The sequence below is a fragment of the Tamandua tetradactyla genome, chromosome 5 (assembly GCF_023851605.1).
Source record: "Tamandua tetradactyla isolate mTamTet1 chromosome 5, mTamTet1.pri, whole genome shotgun sequence".
NCBI lineage: Eukaryota > Metazoa > Chordata > Mammalia > Pilosa > Myrmecophagidae > Tamandua > Tamandua tetradactyla.
Window position 1 is genome coordinate 49,348,874 of NC_135331.1, and position 24,705 is coordinate 49,373,578.

Here is a 24,705-nt window from a genome sequence, read left to right on the forward strand (position 1 = left end):
CCAGCCTGCCCAGCAGATGGCACTGTTCATCGATTTAATCATCTTCACAAGTTTGCTAGCTGGAGCCCAGGCAGCCTCTGACTGGGTGGGGCTGAAACTGTGGGGTTCACTTTGCTGGCCAAAATCTGGCTCAGTGTAGGACTGTGCCCCCCACTTTACCTGTGGCAGAGGATTCTTCCGGTTCAGTCTGCAGCTGCTCCCTCCTGCCCCCCGCTGCCCCCTGGCAAGGATCAGGTCTCCAGCTGCTATTTCCATCAAGGGTGGTGGATGGGCACCAGGACCCAGGGCTGGAAACACAGTCTCTGTCCACATTTTCTCAAACTCTTCATCCCTCACTGACCTGGGTCTTGAAATGTCCTCCCCTGGACCCCAGGCCCTCAAACAGTTGATTTGGTAATTTCTGCCTGGCAACTTGCTGCTTTTAGGGAAGACGTTGTGGTTCCCTTCCTCATCCTCCATTTTGGAAATTTCTCCTGGCTACCCTTTTGTATTCTGCCCTCCTCTGTGGCTTACGTCCTGCTGTGGGTCCCTGTAGGCTTGGGTCTCTGTGTCTGGATATAGTTGGCATCTGCCTCACAGCTGTGAGAGATTTTATAGTCTGTGTCCCAGGTAGGAGGTGGGAGGGGTCCTGGCTGCTGCTTCTGTGCACTTCCTGAGGTGTGTAAGACCAAGTGAGTGGGAGAGGAGCATAGAAATTTCCTACCTGACATTTTTCTCTTTCTTTAATTCGGTGTTTGTGTGAGCCCTCTCCAGTCTATTCCTTCCTCCAGAGTGCTGAACAAGTGAGAACTTTTTTTTTTCTCACTGAATCTCTGGGGAGAGGTTTTCAATAGCTGTTTATGCCACCATGATGCTATCTTTTTTGTTGTTGTCCTCACATTCTTTCATAGGACTGGTGTGCCATAGAACATATTTTGGGACTACAAAACCAACAGAACTCAATGTACTCTGTAGTTAGCATTCAAGTAGTTTTGATTACATGTACAAAATAATGGAAAAATTATAGCTTAACAGTCAACACGTCAATTTCTTTGAGGATGCATACAAACCTCTTGGGGGTAGAAGGTAAGACTGTAAGAACACTGATTTCAGCAGAAATCTAAGAAACAACTAAGTAAAACTGGTTTTGTTGTTCTGCATGACAAAAAAAAAGGAAATTTGTTTTACTCTTGAGAAGTAAGGAAAGACTGGAGAGAAAGGGAAGAGCGAGAAAATTCAAGGAAGGAAACCAGGCAAGGTGGAAGGACCTCGGAAATATCCTAGAAGTAGGTTTCTGAGGGACAAGAGGCTATCTAGTATGTACTTTGAAACTGTTCCTGTTGCTGTAATTTAAACCTTCTCTGTTATCTTTAAAATTTCAGGAAAATCTTCTATACTCACAGTGCAGTATTTAAAGGATTATATGTGGTGAAATCAAAGAAAGATTCAAATTTCATATCTGGATCGAAGTGCTGAGAATTGTGAACAATGTGCTTGAAAGTAGAGTTGGACATGGAGGAAACCGTGAGAACATAAGAACCCTGGGAATTTACAGGACCCTGCAAGGGCATGGAATAAGGAGTTTGGGAAAGTCTTACCTGGAACTCCGTAGGCAGAGGTCCTTAGCTAACATGTGAATATATACACACACATTGCCATCACTAGTAACCTCCGTGGGCAAGAGGGGCCCAGCTGGCATCTGGGGATATTGCACACACACACTTTAACATCACCAGGCCAGGCACGAGAAGTTTTCCTGCAAGGATTAATGAAACAATAAATTGAGAGAAATAAAGTGTGGTAGAGATGGTTTCCGAACTGTTTCTCCTTCCTCCTGGCACCAGCTAGATGGCATTTTTGAGCTTGTGTTGCAGTGGGATGTGGTCATATGACTGAGTTCTAGCAACTGGAATGTTAGTGGAAGTGAGTGTGTCACTTCCAGGCCTAGTGCATAGAAACCTTCCTCGTACAATTCTCCAGGCTCTTTCTCCTTTGACTGGGTTGATAAAGTCAAGCATTGTGACATTGAACACTGCACACAGAAGATGGAAAAACCACCAAGAGAAAGCAAGAATCTCCGGATCAGTAGTTAGAGGAACCCTGCCCAAGAAGCAGAAACAGTCCTTGTGGACTTGATCTGAGAAGGTGTATTAGTTGTTCATTTATTGCCTCTCGGCTCCAAATTTACTTTTTATAATGCTCTGTGAAAATGGATTTGGGCCCTTTAAATGTCGTCTTATGACCACCACGCACTGAAGCTTGGTTCAGTAGAGGATGGTAGAGAGATACTGAAGAAGGGGAAGGTTTTGTGTTACGGTTTCGGTGTGTACTCTGCAGGCTTTCCCAGTGCTTCCAGCTCCTCCAGCTTCCAGCAGCTCCAGTGTGAGGTGGCCAGCAGCACTCAGCAACCAAACGCCTCCTCTGGTGGTTTTGTAGCAGAATGCCTCCAGTGAGACACTTCTCCGTGAACAATTTTCTCTCACACTTTAGAGGGAAGATTTCTGACAAGTTACGTAGACGTGGCACCACAGTGACTCCTCACCCATCCGGTGAGCCATGGCAGTGCCCTTTCCAGCAAGGTCAGGATTTCAGCCCTGGCAGTCGGGTCCCCTTCCTTGGGTTCTCTCCAGTTCTAGGGATGGTAGCTGTGCCTGCTATCTGCTATTCCTTCAGAGTTTTGTTTTTTTTTTTTACTTCCTACTAGCCAATCCCTGTTATAATTCATAATTCTTTTCATCAAAAGTTCCCTGTTCAAATTGCTGTGTGGTTTTTCTCTCCTGATTGGGTCTAGATTGATAATAGTAAAAATTATGTTTATATCATATTTGAGTCATTAGACATTTTTTTGGTTGTAATTATTACAGTATTGCCTCAAATAAAATGTGAACATTTTAACGAAAAGTGATTTAATGAAAACATTTATACTAGAGCATTTTTGAACTATTGACTTCAAAACCTTTTAGGGAACAAGGAAATTTTCCATTTATAGCGATCTCAATCTTGATGATGCACTGTGATCTTAAAAATTGCTAATGTTTTCTTTTTCTTTTTTAAGGGAAAAAAGATTATTAAAACTTTTTAGTAGTCAGAATACCTAGCCTCATTATCATTCATTTCTTAATAATCACTGATCTTTCTGAATAAATACAATAATATCTTATTTGATGTCATGAGAGTATTAGACCAAGGATGAGAAAGAGGTACTTTTTGGAGGTATAGTTGCTACTAAGATCAATTTATTTTGTTAAAGATTCCATTTTAGGGACTTATTCATAAAGAGTCTTTCAAATTCTATGGACATATATGGAAAAAGTTTAGAGGTATAAATGTGTCTTTTATTTTGTTTCATTCTTATAGAAATGAGATTGTTTATTTTTGCCTCCAAGGCAATATTTCACATTTTATTTCCTCTATATATCAACTCATAATGATTTTGTAATAGCTGATTATAGTAATAAACGTTTATATTTGATTTTTCCTGTTCTAATGCTAGTGGCTCGCATCATTTCTCTACATTATAACAGTTTTTCACAGAAACCTCAAATGTTTTGTATTGACACTATGCAATTAGAACTTCTTGATATTAAACACAGAATATAAGATTTATAGAGTTATAATTGCATATAATTCTATTCCCAAATCAAGAAATTATAAACGTAAACACAAATGACTGCTTGAGCATCTATCATTTCACTATTCTATTAGTCAGGGCTCTTCAGGGAAACAGAACTGACAGGATATATTAGTACTAAACAATACTAATAATAATACTAAATATTATGAGATTTAATAAAGGAATTATCTCACACATTTTGTCAGGATGGACAAGTCCAAATTCCCGGGGGCAGACTGCAAGCTGGGAACTATGATGAAGGTTTTTGGTGAATTTCCCAGGAGAAGCTGCTGGCTAAAGGAGAGCTGGAAATCCTTCTGACTGCTGAAATCATCAGTTCTCCAAGTAAGGCCTACAACAGTTTGGATGAAACTGTTGGTTCCGTTTCCCTGGAGAACCCTGACTAATACAGATTTGGTTCTAGTTGTGGTTCTTGAGAAATGAAATCTTAAGGATGAGAATTCTGAATTGGTTCTGGGGTTTGAGGAATTAGTTCTCTAATTTGATTAGAGTGAAAAGCACTAATGACTGTATTTTCCAAGATCAAGCTGCCACTGATAGCCCATGGTGTGAATTAGCAATAGAGATACACAAAATATCACGTTAGATACTGCTACTGAAATGCTAATAAGTGACAAGGCTCTGGATGACAGTGTATTTGATATCTTAATAGAGTTTGGTGGAGTTAAAAAAGTATAATGATGTTGACTGGTTGTTCCTAAATATGCTGGGGACCCAACAAGCAAAGAAGGGAATTGCTGTATTAGCTAGGTGACTGATCCTAATTATCATGGAAGAATCGGAGTGTAACTATATGATGGAAGTAAAAAAGATTTTTCCTGAAATACAGGCGATCCCTTAGGGTGTGTCTTTGTACTACCATGCCCTGTGATTAAAGTCACCGGAAAACTTCAATAATCCAATCCAGGCAGGACTACTAATGGACAAGAAACTTCAGAAATGAAGGTCAAATAACTTTGGCTTGCTGAGGTGCTTGCTGAGGGTAAAGGGAATATGGAATGGATAATGGAAGAAAGTAGTTATAGAAATGAGGACTATAACAGTTATGAGTATTTCTTCTTTGTTATGAATATGCTGGTATGTATGCATAAAGCAAATATATTTGCTTTCTTCCCTCTCTTATCCCTTTATCAAATAACATAAGTTATATTAACTTTATGTCATAATATGTAAGTTCTATGATATCAAATTTGAATAAATGTAATTCAAGGACTTGCACCCTCTTCTGTGGGAAAGTGTCAGCATGTTTCTAATTGCACACAGGACAGCTGAATATTGTCAGGTGAAAATATGACTGTTATTGTTTTACTTACATTTAAGGGGATGTATATGGGTGCCAAGTTGGCAAGGGATGGACTCTGATGGTTAAGTTCACGTGTCAACTTGGCTATATTATGATATCCAGTTGTCTGGTCAAGTAAACTCTGGCCTAATTTTTACTGTGAGAATACTTTGTGGATTTAAACACTTTTTTTTCTGGCATGGGCAGGCTCCAGGAATTGAACCCGGGTCTCTGGCATGGCAGGCGAGAATTCTGTCACTGAGCCACCATTGCACCGCCCTACTTTGTGGACTTAAATCAGCGGTAATTTGATTGCATCTAGAGCTTATTACATCTCCAATCAACTAAGGAGACTGCCTTCAACAATGAGAGCTGTCTTGCTGAGCCAATTGAAGGCCTTAGAAAGATAACTGAGGATTTCAGTAGTGAGAAGGAAGATTTTCCATCTACTTCAGCTAACCTACTCCTCCTGGGAAGCTTATTGTCACCTTCATTGAAGTTTCTATCTCGCATCCTGCCTATGGGATTAGGACTTGACCATCTCCACAGTCGTGTGAGCCAATTTCCACACAAATCTTTTCCTTTGGAGAATCCTGATACAGTATATAATAAACCATCCTGACAAACAGATACAGCAAACTTAGGGCTGTTTATTTCCAATACATTCCTTCTGTTGTAAAAAGGTTGATTAAGAAGATCGACTCAAGTGTCCCTGTGGCTGGACGAGAAGAATTATAGCCAATGGTTAATCCATTCCTTTTAAGGTATAATCCCAAGGAGCTGGACCTTTTTCTCTAGAACATTATTTATTTCCCATATACCATAGTTTTAGTCAACATACTTTAACTGGTGCTCATGCAATTTCAACCTAAAAGGCATCACAATTCCTAGAAGACTGGATCTGTATTTGTTTTCACCAGTATTCCTAAGACTTGTATTCTAGTTACCAAACTTCAGATTTGCATTTGAGGCTTCATGTTTCTTGAGCTTACAATCAAAAAACATTTTTTTTGCAATTTTATTGAGATACATTTGCATATAATCATCCAAAGTATACAATCAGTGGTTCACAGTATTATCATATAGTTGTGCATTCATTACCACAATCAACTTTTAAACATTTCCATTATTCCAAAAACAATAAAAATAAGAATAAAAATAAAAATAAAAAAGAACACCCAAAACATCCCATATGCCTTATTCTCCCTAATATTTATTTATTTATTTTTCTTTATTTTCTTACTCATATGTCCATATACTGGATAAAGGGTGTGTCTGTCACAAGGTTTTCACAATCACATGGTCACCTGTGCAAGCTGTATGACTATATACTTATTTTCACGAATCAAGGCTACTTGCTTAGAGTTCAACAGTTTCAGGTATTTCCTTCTAGTTATGTGAATAAATTAACAACTAACAAGGGATATGTATATAATGCATAAGAATATCCTTCAGATTGACTTACTGACTCTATTTAAAATCTCTAAACCACTGAAACTTTATTTTGTTTCATTTCTCTTTCTCAATCTCATGATTCCAGGTCCAGGTTCATTTGTAAGAGTCATGTCTTATGTTGCTAGGGAGATTTATACCTCTGTGCTCATGTCCCATGTAGGGAGTGGACAGTGAGTCTATCTACAAAATTGGTTTAGAGAGAAGCCAGATCTGAGAAACAAAAGAGATTCTTTGGGGTGACTCTTAAGCATAATTATCAGTAGGTTTAGCTTCTCCTGTACAGGAATAATTTTATAAGGGCAAGCTGCAAAAGTGAAGGCTTGGCCTATTGAATTGGTAGTCTCCAGTGCTCGCAAGACCATCAGGAATTCTCTAGGTGGGGAATTTTTAAATTTCCACATTTTTCCCCAGTCCCTAATGGGATTTTGCCAATTTTTAAAATTTTCTGCCTAGATTACTCTGGGATGTATCGTGGGATCACACTAACCTGTGTGAGAAAGTGTGCTACAGAAAATATAAATTTCGCACCAAATAAACATCTCTTCCTTTGGTCTCATACAGAAGTTGAAGTTTTAAAACGCAGTCAGTATCATCCTTTACCCTTTAGTCTTATTTGCTTTAGTCCTAACTAGATCAGCTTCATTCCTATCTCTAATCAAAATCTGATCTGTTTTTTAGCTTTTTAAATAGTGGCTGTATAGGGTACTACTGACTTTCATCTCTGCAAAACTCTAGCTCTGAGCCTCAAGAGTCACACAGATACCTGAAGTTCCAGGGGGTGGCCAGGTTATACACAAAGAGCTCAGCATCTCAGAATTTAGAAATAAGTGTGACAGCACAGGAATAGATGTGACTGCTATAAAAGCTTGCAATGTAGGAAACTTTACAATAAGCCTTCACCTGATAACCTATGTTCTCAAATTCCATTCTCAGAGTTTTGAACATTATAGTTACTCCATTTTAGTGAGGCACCATAATATTTGTCTTTTCATTTCTGTCTTATTTCACTCAACCTACTGTCCTCAAGTTTCACTCACCTATTTGCATGCCCCACAATTTCATTCTTTCTTGCAGCACCCAGTATTCCATTGTATGTATACCAAGTAGTTTGCCCTTCTATTCATCAGTTAAGGTGTCTTTAGGCCACCTCTATCCATTGCAAATCATAAATATTGTCACCAAAATCACCAGTGTGCACATGTCCATTTGCGTCCCTGCTTTCAGTTCTCCCAAGTATATACCTAATAATGGGGTTGCAGGATCATATGGCAACCTTACATTAGCCTCCTGTGGAACCACCACACCGCCCTCCTGAGAGGCTGCACCTTTCTACTTCCCTACCAGCAGTGAATAGGTATCTCCTTCTCTTCACATTTTCTCCAGCACTTGCATCTTTCTGTTTAAACAGTTTATTCACAAACCATACAATTGATCCGAAGTAAACCATCAATGGTTCCTGGTATAATCCCATAAAGACAGACTGCACAACTTAGTGAAACCTAGAGTGGACAATGATGGTGATTAAATGTACAAATATAAGAATATTTTTACATGAGGGAGAACAAATGAAAGTCAACCTTGCAAAGTGTTCAAAACGGGATAGATCTGATCAATGCAAACTAGGGTCTATAGTTAACAATAACATTGTAATACGCTTCAATTAAATGTAACAAAGGCAACATACCAAGGCTAAAATTCAACAAGGAGGGGCTATAAGAGATGGGTATGGGATTTTTGGTGTTGTTGTTTCTCCTTTTTACTTATTCATTATTTTTTTATTCTTTTTTTTTTTTTCCTCTTCTTTCTTTGCAGAAGAAATGGGAAAGCACTCATATAGATTGTGGTGGTAAATGCATAACTATGAGCCTGGGTAATGTTTTTCTATTGTGGGCTAAACTAAGGATAAGCCAATATGTATTATGTCATTTAACTGTAACAAAATCATCAGTCAGATACCGTTATTAGCCTCTGTTTTGATTTTCTAATGCTCCTGGAATGCAATATACTAGAAATGGAGTGGCTTTTACAAAAGGTTCTTATTAAGTTACAAGTTTACAGTTCTAAGGCCATAAAAATGTCCAAATTAAGGCATCAACAAGAGGATACCTTCACTCAAAAAAGGCTGATCACATTCAGGGTTTCTCGGTCAGCTGCGAAGGCAAGTGGTTAGTATATCCTGGTTCTTTGCTCCAGGGTTGCATAGCTGTCAGCTTTGGATTCCAGTGGTTTTTTTATGTCAGTTCTCCAAACATCTCCAATACCTGTGTCTAGGCATCTGCTCTCTGTTTCTGCTCTCAGTATTCTGCGTCAGCTCTCTGAGCACCTGTGCTTTCTCCAAAATGCTTCCCTTTTAAATTACTCCAGTAAACTAATTAAGACCCACCTTGAAAGGGCAGGGCCACATTTTCAAGGAAATAATCTAATCAAAAGTTTCGATTTTGATTGGATATTAGATCTGCCCCACAAGATTGGATTAGGATTAAGAGAACATGGCTTTTCTGTGGCACAGGACAGCTTCAAACTCGCACAGCTCCTTTTATAGCCATGGAAATTGTGGCTCAAGAAGTTTATCGTACTACTCCATAAATGCTTTTTTGCAGTGAATTACACAGGTAATCTCCACAGAGGAAGTAATAGATAAAACCATAGCATGATGATATTGTTAGATTAGGATATTTAAAGGCATTTTTATAAAACCCTCTTTCAAGCTAGATGAAGCTGTACATCAAAATAAATCAGATTCCAGGAATAATATCATATGGCATTTCTACCTTTTGAGTTATTGATCCTTATGTATACCAAATTCTCTTTCAGGGTAAAGATCATGTTGCATCCTACAAACCTAGTACACTTAATTGAGTGCCTACCCTCAATAAGTACTAGTTAACTGAATAAAAGTATACATTTTAAAATAATGTTTTCTTCATCCTAAATGTACCAGGTTGTTTTGCAGTTGAGTTCTTGAACTAAATGCAAAAAAAATCATTGAATGAAACTTCTTTGCAATCAGGAAATAAGTCTGGTCTTATTTAAATAGAACCGTTTTCTATTTCCTAAGAGAAACATTAGTACAGTAAACAATATTTTGTTTACTATTTTAGCTGATATTGTTAGAAGTTTTATTTCTCTTGATTCCTCTTCCACTTCTGATCTTCCTGAATCAATCTTCCCAAGGTGAGGAGGTGTGCTTATGTGTGGGGAAATATTAACATTTATGCCCCAGGTAATTTTTAATTTTAAATTTTAGACATATAAATAATCCAAAAAGTCAGAAAAGTACTATTCTCCACCAAATTTTGCCTCAACATTTGATTAACTAAGCACAAGTGTGTTTAGAATATTGTTTTATTTTTGTTATTCTAGCTATATCATAAATTACAATGCTAAATTGTAATTTTATATCAAATTTTTTCATCATACTTGGATAAGGCCTAATTTACTAATTTCCTCTAGCACTTATAAAAATTTTTGAATCAAGGTTATGCTAAATTTTCCTTTTTATAATTATTTTCTCTGAACATTTAAAGAAGTTGAATCTTAATCTATCTTTTGTAATTGACCAATTAAATAATCTATACATAAGTTGCATTTTAAAATCAACATAAATTGGAATTTTTCAGTCTTTAATTGTGCTGGTTTAAAAGGATGTATGCCCCCTAGAAGAGCCATGTTTTAATCAAAATCCCATTTCATAAAGTTAGAATAATCCTTATTCAATACTGTATGTTTGAAACTGTAATCAGATCATCTCCCTGGATGATGTGATTTAGTCAACAATGGTTGTTAAACTGGATTAGGTGACAACATGTCTCCACCCATTTGGGTGGGTCTTGATTGGTTTATTGGAGTCCTATGAAAGAGGAAACATTCAGGAGAATGAGAGATTCAGAGAGAGCAGAGCACAGCGACATAACCACGAGAAGCAGAGTCCACCAGCCAGCAAACTTTGGAGATGAAGAAGGAAAATGCCTCCCGGGGAGCTTCATGAAACCAGAAGCCAGGAGACAAAGCTAGCAGATGACGCCGTGTTCACCATGTGCCCTTCTAGCTGACAGAGAAGCTCTGACTGTGTTCGCCATGTGTCTTTTCACTTGAGAGAGAAACCCTGAACTTCATCGGCCTTCTTGAACCAAGGTATCTTTTCCTGGATGCCTTAGATTGGACATTTCTATAGACTTGTTTTAACTGGGACATTTTCTTGGCCTTAGAGCTATAAACCAGCAACCTATTAAATTCCCCTTTTTAAAAGCCATTCCATTTCTGGTATATTGCATTCTGGCAGCTAGCAAACTAGAACATTAATATTCTATTAACTTAGAATAGTTTCTTTAATTTAAAATTCATTGTAAATCCTGAACTGTGTTGTGAATGCCAAATGGTGAGCTTCAGTCAAATGTATTTTACTACATTTTTACAATTACAGGCATTGCATACACTATTCTATTGCTTGAACATCAACTTTTTTCGTATAGTCCATTTTGGCAGTGGAAAGACTCATGAAGCAATTTCCAAAATAAATTGCATACCGGGAGATTTCCAGTTAACTTGCCAATGGAAAAATTGCCTGTCATATTTTTTAAAATGTTGTATGTCTTTGTTAAAATAATCTTGAATTATTTTAAATATTTAATACAAATCAGGATAAAATAATCTAAATCTCATGCAAAGAGGGAAATTACTGAGTTGTCTATGCACATGCTTGCCTGTGTATGCATAGATGAAAACTAAGATCCTGATTTGCAGCTTACTCACTACAAAAGAGACTGTGGTCCGGGTGGACCACTCTGACAGAGACATGGCCTTAGAGAACAAGAAGTGCCTAATTCCAAACCCAACCATCTCTCTAACTACACTTCTCTAAACACACATCATTCAGTAAATTATTATGTTCATAAGTAAAACACATTTTTCCTTTGTTGGGTCATGCTCTCCTTCTAGGGAAGGGGGATGAGTTCATGCAATTACAGGCAGAACTGTATATACTAGAATTTCCCTATGTAAAGTCTTTTGCATTAATATGATAATAAAACAGCATTCATATTAATTGCTTTTTACTGAGCTGGCCTTGAATTGCACTCAGGCATATAAAAGAAATAACAAGAAGTAATTTCAGAAGCCCGGAGAAAAGCAAATTCCCAGAAAAACAAGATAACAATTGTAAAGACCCAACCACTTGTTCCCTGATATTTGGACTGTTTTGAAAGCATATACAAAAATAAATTCAACAATTAGAGACTAAGATATTCATGAGAAATAAACTTCTTTAATTTACATTAAATACCAATACCAGATATAAGATTGCATTTGGGAGAGTTAGTATGGGGAGACAACTCTGAGCATCTCTTAGGAAAGTGGAACCACATGGGATGAAAGGGCTGAAGATAAGAATTTTGGGAGGTAATATAAATCACAAAATTTGTATAAGAATCATACAAAGTTTTGAATATTTTATATTTGCTTCAGATCTTCTTTTTGGTGATGGACATTGAAGATAAACTTGAAGTTCATTCCTTTCCTTTTCCAGTGTATGTCTCTTTCCCTCCTGGAGACAATTGTCATGCTTTTGCTTTTTATCCAGTTCATATTTTTATGCTTTCATTTGATACATTTGTGTCCAAAACAAATGAGGAGTTTGTTGTCTTATTTACTTTAAAAAGTGGTGTCATATGCAGATGAATTTCTCTACAATTTGTGTTTTTTTGTTCAGCATATTTGTTGAGATGTAGCCATTTTAACTGCTGCATTGTATTCGTTTTTTTTTAAGTTTATTACAACATATTTATCTATCCCCTTCTGAAGGCATTTAGATTATTTTTAAATTTTCTTTATTACAAATATGCTGCAATGAATATTCCTGTACAAGTCTTTGCTTTTGGTGAGAGAGCCTTTCCTGGGAATTGCTAGGGGATAGTGCATGCCTACTGACCATCCTGCTCAATACCAGCAAATTACTCTTAATGGTAATTGTAAATTTTATTGAGGGGTGCCAATTTGAATCAATAGAAACATAAAGCTATTTTTTCCCCCAAATCAATGCTTGAAACTATGTTCTTGGGATCCCCATCTCTGCTGAGTGGTATATTTCTTAGTGGCATCTTTGAAAGATCCCATGACTTTATGGTCATTTTCCATTGTTAAAACTTAGTTCAGTCTAGTTAAAACCTCCATTTCACACCATATTCAAAACTATCCCCCTCCCTCACTGCAGTGTAGTGACTCTAGGGATCTGTAAGGAAGAGGGAAACATGATCTGCCATCTCAGTACTACCATGTTGGAGGAAAGGTAGGGGGCCATCAGGGTATGTTCTGCTTCTATAAAATTTGCTCCCCATCTCTTCCTCTGGATGTAGTACCTCCATATTAGAGGAGAGAAAGGATAGGAGGTGTGGAAACAGAGATCATCTTCCATAACTGGTCTCCTATAGGTGGCCAAAGAATCCTTGATTTCACTAGGTCACTGTTGGTCTGCCTACTGCTGGCCGACTTTGCTAAGGTGGCATTATGCACACGAAAAGTGCGTATTTTTTTTGATGGGGGAAGAATTTATCCTTATCTTACCACCATCCCCACTGTCATCAAGGACCATTTTAGGGAGGCAGCCATGATATCCTTCAACCTTCCCAATGGTCCGTATTCACAAATCCTTTTCAGAGAGAACACCATCTCGTTTAGTTCGCCCTGCCTCTTTTCTCTAAGCTCTGTTCTCCATCACATGTTGCCATGGGAACCACTGCATTTCTGGTTTGCATCCTTGAAGGGCTATGAGAACTTAAGGTGTAAGACCCTCTTGATTGCTTTCTTTCCAAGTACACTGCACCGTGGTTCTTACCTGTCCTGCTGTTGTCGCTGCTCTATTGTAACTGTTCAAGGCTGCCACCTTCAGAAAACCTCAGGTGAGAAGCAGGGAACCATCTTATTGGTCATGTATGTCCTCACACTCCGGGGGGAGAATCAGCATCTAACTTTGTCTCGACTTCATCTATCTATCTCTCCCAAGAACTCCTTCATCGTGTTCTGCACCCCTCTACTCCTACGACAATACTAAGACCGAAGGGGAATTCTGCAGTAGACTTCCCACTGAACTGAGGTTGAGATGCTATTCTTCTCCATTATCATTAGATTCTCTTGGAGCTTGCTCTCTTTACTTTGCTTTGGGGCAGAGAAGCAATAAGAAGTGTGTGTGTGTGGGGAGGATTACACTCCCTAAAAAAACAAGATGCATGATGACTTTCCCTTCTTTCCCCTCTCTAGTCCTCTTTTACATGAAAGAGGGGTTTGGATAACTCTTGTGGTAGCACCTTATTTATTAGTATTATCGTAAAGGGATTCCAGTCTCAACATTGGTAATCGTCTTTAGAATGGGAGAAAGGAAATTCCTCTCAGTATTATGTTCAATAAACGTTCTCATTTATTTGCCTACTATTAATGAAAGTTTTTCTTTTTCCCTACATCTACATCAATATTTGATTATCAGATGAAATTTTTGTCAGTTTGATAGGTGTTTTATTTTTGTTTTGTTGCCTATTTTTGAGTTCAGACACTTTTTAATTCTTATCAGCCATTCAGTTTCTTTTTTGTGAATAAATTGTTCATATCATTTACCAACTTTTCTATTAGTTAATTGCTATTACTGTATTGATGTATGGGAACTTTTCAATGGAAATCAATCTTTTATATGTTGCAAATTATTTGTTTCCTAGCCTATGAGTATCTCCTCTCTGATATTTCACAGTCTATATACATCTGGATCTGTTCTAGGCCCTTTATTCAATTTTCTTCATCAATTTGCCTATCCTTGTGTCTTTCCATGCTCTTTTCTTTTTAATAGCTAAATTAATCTTGATATATAGTAAGGAAAATCCATAGTCTTCTTTTTTCTCAAATATGTTAGCTGTTTTGACCCTGTGCCAGTCTGAATCTGTGGTGGACCCCAGAAAAGCCATGCCCTTTAATCCTCATTCAATATGACTGGGTGGCAGTATTTTGATTATTTCTATGAAGATGTTACCCACCCAATTGTGGGTGGTAACTTTTGATTAGATAATTTCCATAGAGGTGTGTCTCCACCCACTGAAGGTGGAGTTGCTTGCTGGAATCCTTTAAAAGAGGAAACATTTTGGAGAGAGTCCCTTTTTGGTAGAGCCACGAGAAAGCCAGCAGACGCCGCCACGTGCCCTTCCAGCTGAGAGAGAAAAGTTGAACATTGTCGGCCTTCTTGAATCAAGGTATCTGTCCCCGGATGCCTTAAATTGGACATTTCTATAGACTTGTTTTAACTGGGACATTTTCTCGGCCTTGGAACTGTAAACTAGCAACTTATTAAATTCCCCTTTTTAATAGCCATCCCATTACTGGTATATTGCATTCCAGCAGCTAGCAAACTAGAACAGACCCTTTAATCAGAAATATGAGTTTTTAGAATCAAATATTGTTAAGGTCCACAATAAATAACACTGAATTTTCTATTTAAATTATATTTAATTTTTAATTTCCAGAAAATTTTCATTCCCTAAGCTTTGCCATCCATGTGCATTTATCATCATGTTTTATGTCATTTAGTTGACTTTCAATAATGTTTTTCAATTTTGTAATAAAAATTCTAGCATATATTTTTTATGGTCTATCCCTAGATACCTCATAGTTTTAAAATATTTATTTCATTGCATTACATTTTTTAATTGACCTGATAGTGTGGAATGCCAGCAGTTTTGTATCTTGAGCTCATATTCAACAACTGTGCTGAGATCCCTCATTAGTTCTAATTGTAGTCAATAAATTTTCTTGAATTATGTATGTAGATACTTAGTTTGTTTTCAGTTAATGACATTTTCTCATATTTTTTTTTGTTGTTTGGCTTCTCATATTTTTTCATTAGATATAACCTCCAGTACAAAATTGAATAGTACTGGTCATTCCTGTCTGGTTCTTGATTTAATGGGAACAAAGTTTCAAAACAAATACAAGAAATGAAACCTCATACGAATTTTGATTGAAAGTGCCTTGAATGTATGGATTAGTTTGGAGAGGATTGATATTCTGTACAATATTAGTTTTATTTCTCAAAGAACAGTGTTTCTCTCTTACTAAATTTTATGTATATATTCATTTATTTATATTTATATATTCTTTTGTGTCTATTAGTAAAGTTTTGTAATTATTTTCCCAAAAGTTTTAATATATTTTGATGGTGTGGCCAGAAGAAAAAAAAAAGGCCTCTTCAAGTGGGTTCTTGAGTCCTTCTGTCATGACATTCACAGTCTTGGTTATCTGGTGTGTTTATAGGTTCCTGGCCAGGCTCCTTTTGAATATTTCCTGATGCTCAGTTGGCACCAGCCATTCTCTAAGGAGCTCTAGTTCCGTTTGGTGACTGATTTGCATTTCAGACCCACACTCCTAGTGTTAAGGCATGTGTCTTAGTTTGTCAAGGCTGCTGTAACAAGGTACCACAGACTGGTTGGTTTAAACCATAGAAATTTATTGGCTCGCAGATCTGGAGACTAGAAGTTCAAAATTAAGGTGTCAGGGCGAATGCTTTTGTTTAAAGGGGAGAATCCATGTCTTGCTTTTCCACTAGATTCTGGTGGGTGGCTGGCAATACCTGGTGTCCTTTCGCTTGTGGCATCATGACTCAAGCTCTGCCTCCATCACTTGGCTATCTCTGTATGTCTCTGTCTCTATCTCTCTCTGTGTGTCCAAATACCTCTCCTTATAAGAACATCAGTCATATTGGATTAGGGCCCATCATACCCCAGTTAGGCCTCATTCTAACTAATAACATCTTCAAAGATCCTATTTATAGGTAAGTTCATATTCACAAGACAAGGAATTAGGACTTGAACTTTTTTTTTTTGATGTGTGTGTGGGGGCACAATACAATCCATAACAGCATGCTTTAAAAAAAAAAACTTTCTTTTATTAGAGAAGTTGTAGGTTTATAGAAAAATCATACAAAACTGCAGGGTTCCCATATAGCCCCTCCCCACAGTTTTCCCTATTATTGACAATTTGCGTTATTGCAATTGATGAAATATTGTTATTATTATTACTATGCTCTTAATTATAGACTATAGTTACACAGAATTCACTGTTTTTGTTGTACAGTCCTATGGTTTTTTAAAAAATGTGTTCTAGTAGCATATATACTCCCTAAAATTGCGCCTTTAACCTCATTCAAATATATAATTCCGTGGTGTTGATTACATTCAAAATGTGCTACTATCATCACTATCCGTTATGAAATCTTTTCCATCACTCCAAACAGAATTAGCACTCTGTGCTAATTAAGCATTAACTCCCCATTCCGCACCCCCACCCCATCCCCTGGTAATCTGTATTTTGTTTTTTGACCCTATGAATTTGCTTTTTCTAACAATTTCATATCAGTGAGATCATACAGTAGTTGTCCTTTTCTATCTGGTTTATTTCATTCAACTTGATATCTTCAAGGTTCATCCGTGTTGTGGCATTTATCAGAATTATTCCTTTTTTTTTTGGCATGGGCAGGCTCCAGGAATTGAACCCAGGTCTCCGGCATGGCAGGTGAGAATTCTGCCACTGAGCTACCACTGCACTGCCTCATTCCTTTTTACAGTTGAATAATATTGTATTGCATGTATACCACATTTTGTTTATCCATTTGTCTGCTGATGGGCTCTTGGTTACTTCCATCTTTTGGTAATTGCAGGTAATGCTACTATGAACAATGGTGTGCAAATTTGTTCAAGTCACTGCTTTAAATTCTTTTTGTATACACTTAGAAGTGGGATTGCCAGGTCGTATGGTAATTCTACACTTAACTTTCTGAGGAGCTACTAGATTGTTTTCCACCATGGCTGCATCATTTTACATAACCACCAACACTCAACAAGTGTTCCCATGTCTCCACATCCTCTCCAACACTTGTAATTTTCCATTTTCAAAATGGTGAGTATGAAATGATATTTTATTATGTTTTTAATTCACATTTCCCTAATGGCTAATGATGTTTCGGCATCTCTTCATGTATTCAGTGGCTATTTGTATATCTTCTTTGGAGAAATGTCTAGTCAAGCCTTTTGCCCATTTTAAAAATATGTTATTTGTGTTGTTGTTGAGTTGAAGGGTTTTGTTATGTATGCTAGACATTAAACCATTTTGGGATAGATATGTGGTTTCCAAGTATTTTCTCCCATTCAGTAGATTGTCTTTTGCAATGGACATGAATATTTTTAATTTTGATGATGCTCCCTGTATTTTGTTGTTGTTGCTCATGTTTTTGGTGCCAAGTCTAAGAAATCATTGCCCAACATTAGGTCTGAAGATGCTTCTCTATGTTTTCTTCCAAGAGGTTTTTAGTTTTGGTTCTTCTATTTAAGTCTTTGATCCATTTTGAGCTAATTTTTGAATATGGAGTGAGGTGGGGATCCATCTTCAATCTTTTGGATATGGATGTGCAGTTTTCCCAGGATCATCTGTTGAAGATCCTATTCTTTCCCAGTGAAGTGGATTTGATATACATGTGACTCAATTGGCCCTACATGTGAGGGTCGACTTCTGAACTGTCAATTCAGCTCTGTTGGTCTGTATGTCTGCTCCAGAATCATGCTATTTTTTTAAAAAATTAAGCTTTTTATTTTGAAATACTTTCAAACTTATAGGAGAGTTACAAAATTAATACAAATCCCATACAGAAAACTCCAACATTCCCCCTATGTCCTTAGATAACCAGATTTAAGATTTTAATACATTTGCCTTATCATTCTATCTAATCATCTATCTGTCTACCTACCTATCATCTATCTATTTATCTATCTATCTATCTATCTATCTATCTATCTATCTATCTATCTATATATCTATATATCTATCATCTACCTATACTTTCTGAACATTTGAAAGCAGGTTGCCCACATCATACTCCTTGAATACCTAATATTTCCATGAACATGTACATTTCCTACCAACAAGGATATTCACTTATGGAATCCCTCTGTTTACACGGATACAAATGTCCCCTCTTCCCTGGGAAACAGTTTCCTCATGGTCCTGGTGTTTCAGATGCTATGTGAAGATTCTTTGGGTAATGGGGCACAAGCAGAAATAGCCAGTCAGTGGAGAATACGTGAAAGGGAGCCTTATTAGACCAAAGAGCCAGGAGTTGGAGAGGGGAGAATGAGAACAGCAGAGGGTACTTGTGAGTGTCCTTCGGTGCAGACAGAACGTGTGCGTCCTGGGCTTTATTATAATTTAGAGGATAGGGGTAGGATTTTCCTGGTGATGCTTGGGATTTGAGGTTTCAAACTGAATGGTGCAAAAGGCAGAAGTGGCCAGGGCTGTTTGGAGAAGCTGAGGGCAGCTTCGTATCATTCAAACCATATGGGAGCATCTGCCCTGCTAGTAAATTATGTGGCATGAAAGGGTAGAAATGGTAGGACTTTCCCAGAGAAGTAGTAGGGCCTTTATTCTCCCAACCATATGGAGGTATAGGCCCTGGTAATTGCAGTTAAGCCCAGGGCAGGGCTAAGTGAGGTAGCTATTTAGAAAAGAAACTTATGATTAGGATAGGTAGGATGATGAGGCACCAAATATAATTTCTTTATGCCGTTGTACCTGGACACTGCTCTCTATATCCCACAGCCAGCAACCCCTTGCCCCAGGCAGCATGATGTGACTGCTCTCTCACAGCCTTCTTCAACATATAGGGCAGTATCTCAAGCCACACGTCCCTCAGGTCACCACCAGCCAGATTGGGCGGGACATACACTCTCCCAGAATGTGCACAAATGCTATTCTGCTTCCTCTGGGACTGGGTCCTGGAATCTATACTGGAGCATGGACCAGCTTCATGCTGTGCTGGTGAGAAGTCCCACAAGATCCTACTGCTTGCAAGTAGTCTTTTTCCTGGTTCTGCACTTGCTCTGTTACTGCAGTCTTTCAACTCTTTTCTGGAGCTTTACGGAAGATGCTTCTGCCTGTTCTTGCTGGAGGTTCTAAACTTCTGGTAGGGAATGGAACCCTGAGTGTCTCACTCCTCTGTCCTGTGAACTCACTTTTACTAGGGCTGTATTATATTATCTGTGGAATCCTTGGTAGCTTGGTTTGTGGAAATATTCTCCATGATTGGTTTTCCACTTTTTTTTCTGTTAGGGGATAGTATTGCCATGGGACAATTTTTATGTTTATCTTTTCACTTATTGCTCCCTAAAACATTAGGGTAAAGAAAATCATTCTCCAAACCCATTTATACAAAATGCAAGACCAAGAGTTTGATTTTTAGAGGAAACTTTTTTTTCTATTCACAACTTCATCAAAGATAAGCTTTGTTGCCATCCGTTCTTTTAGTCAGAAGCCCAGGCTCTAAGGGGAGGTCTCAATTTCATGGTTTTCTAAGGTCATAGTCCTTGTTGCTTGCTCCAGGTGAACAGAAAAAACAGTCTTGAGTTTATTGGATTGATGAAGGGCTGCAATCATGAGGGAGCTGCCATGACAGCTCCTTTCTTACACTTTTGCTTCTCCATCTCAGCTTCATTTCTGTCATCTGTGGATTTTAATTTCTTGATTGTAAATTTAGTTTTGCATTAAATATCTCTTAAAGTTTTAAAAATTTTGACTGATTCTGGATGTTTTTAGGAGAATACTCTCCCATTCATCTTAGTTTGTTATACTGTTAGAATCAAAGCCATTTTTTAAGTCAACTTAATTGTTTCTGATTTTTAAGTAGTACTTTAGTCTCTTTACCTTATGATCAGTAATATACTTGGTATTACTTTTAACCTCCTATTTTGCTATTTCTTTTGGTTTTACCTGATTTCTCCTGGCTTCACTTTTCTCCTTTTTGTCTTTTATTAGATTGGCAATTTTTCCTTGTATAGAAAGTCTAAACAACACACTGTTTTTATATTTCTCTAAACAAAAGGAGAAATTTTAGCTGCACATGGAAAATTCTCACCAAACATTCTTCTAGCTCTGGTACTGTTGGTCAAAAGTGTAAGTTGTTCTCATTGTAAGACAAAATATTGTTCTTTTTCTCTCTCACTTTACAGTTGATATATATTTATGGTGAGTTTATTCTTTCAGCAACAGTAGCCTAGCTTGTTGCAGACCAAATCTTTCACCAAAGCTAACTGGAAAAGATGGACTTGTATACAAATCCATGCGTTTGAAAGCATCAGAGGGCTACCAAGGGAGTTAGGATTTAAAGGTCAAGGTTCTACAGGGAACAAAAACACAGAGATGTGAGCACAATATTAAATGCTGCCTTTTCTCCCAAGCATTTTCAACTCAAAAGTGGCAGCTGAGAGGTTGGGTTGATAAAAAATCAATGGTCAAGATTGAATAGCTAGAGTTTCTTGGGCATCCCAAAAGGCTGGGTAAAACAAAGTAAGCAAAACCAAACCAAACCAGAGTTTAGGATACCCAAAGAAGACAGATCCTAATAACATCCAAGGCTTTCAGTTGTGACCTTAACGGGACAAGGGTGAGAAAAGAAGAACAACTCTGATAATGACTGAAGCCCAGCTTTTAAACAGCTCAATACCTCAAATTAAAGTGATCGGCCCTTAGCCCAACTTATAATCAAAAGTAAAAGTAATTCTCCCTGTTAGGAGATGACATCACCTAGAACTTCAAGTATCTCCATTACATTATTGATATTGTCAAGCAGACATAAATAAATAAATACAATAAATAAATAATCAGATATTCACAAAAGTAAGAATGGACATAGCTCTCAAAACAAAAATGCAGAAATAAATTCAAAGAAGTTGCAGATACTGACATTAGTAGACACTGAATTCAAAATAACTGTTGTTAATGTATTCAGGAAAATAACAACAAGATCAAAAAATTCAAGAGAAAACTTTGAAGTATAATAGGTTACATGAAAAAATCTAAAATGAAAATACAATAATGGAAATTGAGAATGCAGCGGCTGGGTTTAAGAGAAGATTAAGTACATCCGAACAGAGAATTTGACTCATCTAGAAGATGAGTCAGAATAAAAGATCTAGATTGAATCACAGAGAGATAAAAAACAAAATAAATAGAAAGTACAGTTAGAAATATGGTAAAATGATCTAACAAATGTAAATTAGGAGTCCCAGAAGGAGCATGGAGAGAGAATGTGACAAAAGCAACATTTGAAGAGTTAACATCCAAGAGTTTTCCAAAACTGACTAAAGCCATTAAGTCACAAATTCAACAATACTTGTGAATTTCAAGCATAATAAATGCAGAGAAGATTACACCATCAGAATCTAATTGTTCAAAACCCCAAATAATGAATAAATCTTAAAAGTCTCTGAAGAAAATGACTCTGTTGCCTTCAAAGGAGTAGCAATGAGACTGAGGGTCAATTTCTCAATAGAAAAAGTGAAAACTCAAAGACCAAAAAGTATTGATATCTTTCAAGTGCTGAGAAGTGCAAATAACTACCAACCTGGAATTCTCTAACTAGTGAAAATTTCCTCCCCAAATAAAGGCAATGTAAAACATCTATGAGCAAACAAAATCTTAGACAACTTATCAGCCGATATGCATTAAACAACACATCTAAGTATGCTCTTCAGATGGAAATAAAATAATTCCAGGAGATGCAAAAATGGATGAAGCTAAATCTAAATGGTTATTAACATTTAAAACATTAAAAACTGAATATTAGCTGTTTAAAACATTAATGTACACACACATACATGCATTCACAAATTGAAATATACAATAATCATATAAAAGGCAGGTGGGTGCAAATGGGGATGAAATGTTCTGTGGTCTTTTCAGTGCCCAGGAAGTAAAAATAGTACTAACTTTTATTAGAATTTAGTAAGGCAAGGAGGCATATAATTTACATCTCTTGTGATTATTGATCCATTCATATTTATATCCATTAATTATTTGTTTCCTTCCTGACTCACTTATTTTATGTTCTATTATCACTCCTTTTTAGAATTTTTGGTTAGTCAAATATGTTTTACTATTCTATTTTCTTCTCTATTAACATGTCAAATGTAGATTCTTTTCCTTATCCTTTAGTGGCTAATCTAAAACTTTCACTATGCATCCTTGACTTATTTCAGGTATAATTTATTATTTCTACCACTTCCCTGACAATATTAGGAACTTAGAGCTCTTTAAATTCATTTATCCTCCTGCCTCATTTGATGTTATAATTTCAACCATTTTAATTGTACATATATTTTATACTTCACACAAATTTATTATTATTGATTCAGTTTACCATCTTTTTACCCTTTGTGCTGTTATTTTATTCCCTCCTGCTTTGCTTTGCTTCCACTGGGACCATTTTCTTTCTGAACAAAGAATTTGCGTTATAATTTCTTTCAGTGTAGGTCTGCTATTGACTGATTCTCAGAGATTTGATGATCTGAAAATATATTTGTTTAAATTTGCTAGCTGCCAGAATACAATATACAAGAGATGGAATGGGTTTTAAAAAGGAGAATTTAATAAGTTGGTAGTTTACAGTTCTAAGGCTGAGAAAATGTCCCAATTAAAACAAGTCTATAGAAATGTCCAATCAAAGGCATCCAGGGAAAGATATCTTGGTTCAAGAAGGCCAATGAAGTTCAGGGTTTCTCTCTTAAGTGAGAAGGCCACGTGGTGAGCACAGTCAGAGTTTCTCTCTCATCTGGAGAGGCACATGATGAACACGGTCAGGGTTTCTCTCTCATCTGGAAGGACACATAGTGAACACAGGTGTCGTCTGCTAGCTTCTTCTCCCCTGGCTTCTGGTTTCACAAAGCTCCCTGGGAGGTGTTTTCCTTCTCCATCTCCAAAGATCGCTGGCTGGTGGACTCTGCTTCTCATGGCTATATCATTCTGCTCTGCTCTCTCTGAATCTCCTTCATTCTCCAAAATGTTTCCTCTTTTATAGGACTCCAGAAGCGTATCAAGACCCACCTGGATGGGTGGAGACATGTCATCACCTAATACAGCTTAACAGCCACTCTTGATTAAATCACATCTCCGGGGAGATGATCTGATTACAGTTTCAAACACACAGTATTGAATAAGGATTATTCTGCCTTTATGAAATGGGATTTAGATTAAAACATGGCTTTTTTAGGGGACACATATCCTTTCAAACCAGCACAATATTTACTTCACCTTCATTTTTGGAGAATATTTTTACTGTGCACAGAATCCTAGGTTGCAGTGATTTTTCTTTCAGCAATGCAAAGTCATTCCAGTGTGTTCTGACTTCTACATTTGTGCTGGTTTGAAAGAATTATGCACCCTAGAAAAGCCATGTTTTGTTCCCGATCACATCATGTAGAGGCAGCCATTTCTTTTAAATCAGATTCAGCACTGTATATTAGAAAAAGGAGTAGATTATCTCCATGGAGATGTGGATCCACCCATTCCAGATGGATCTTGATTAGTTTACTGAAATCCTTTAAAAGAGGAAGCATTTTGGAGAAAGCTTCAGAATGATAAGAGTGAGCCAGAGCCCATGCAACCAGAGACCTTTGGAGATGAAGAAGGAATGCGCTCCCAGGAGAGCTTCATGAAACAAGAAGCTCTTGCTTTTTCCTCTGCCTGGAGAGGAAGCTGGCAGATGTCACCATGTTTGCCATGTGCCTTTTCAGTTGAGAGAGAAACCCTGAACTTCATTGGCCTTTCTTGAGTGAAGGTAACCTCTTGCTGGTGCCTTAATCTGGACATTTTTATAGATTTGCTTTAATTGGGACCTTTTCTCAGCTTAGAACTATAAACTAGCAACTTATTAACTTCCTCTTTTTAAAAGCCATGCCATTTCTGGTATATTTCATTCTGGCAGCTAGCAAACTAGAATAGATTTTGGTGCCAGAGAATTGGGTGCTATTGTGGTTCGCAAACACTAAACATCATTTCTTTTAAACCCTGTCTAGCACTGCATATCGGAAAATTGATTAGATTATCTTCATGGAGATGTGGCTCCACCCATTCGGGTGGGTATTGATTAGTTTACTGTAAAAGAGGAAGAATTCTGGAGACAACCTCAGAATTTTGAAAGCCAGAGCCCATGCAACAAGAGAACTTTGAAGATGAAGGCGGAGAGCTTCATGAAGCAAGAGGCCTGCTTGGAGAGGAAACAGGCAGACCCTGCCATGTTTGCCATGTGCCTTTTCAGTTGAGAGAGAAACCTTGAACTTCACCAAGGCCTTTCTTAATGAAGGTAACCTCTGGTTGGCACCTTAATTTGGACATTTTTATACACTTACTTTAATTAGGATATTTTTTTCGGCCTTAGAATTGTAAACCAGCAACTTGTTAAAAACCTCTTTTTAAAAACCCATTCCATTTCTGCTATGTTGTATTCTGGCAACTAGCAAACTAGAACAATAGTTTTCTTAGAAAATTCAACTGCCAATCTTGCTAA

The 24,705-nt window shown here is 37.3% G+C and overlaps 1 long non-coding RNA gene across 1 annotated transcript in view; it reads left to right on the forward strand.

Annotated features, from left to right (window-relative positions):
• Positions 1-2,062: 2,062 nt before the first annotated feature.
• Positions 2,063-24,705, forward strand: part of LOC143682415 (uncharacterized) — a 28,557-nt gene continuing 5,914 nt past the window's right edge. The window contains exons 1-3 of the long non-coding RNA XR_013175123.1: positions 2,063-2,528; positions 3,799-3,937; positions 5,103-5,198. This is a non-coding gene — a long non-coding RNA (uncharacterized LOC143682415). The remainder of the gene's footprint in view (positions 2,529-3,798; positions 3,938-5,102; positions 5,199-24,705) is intronic.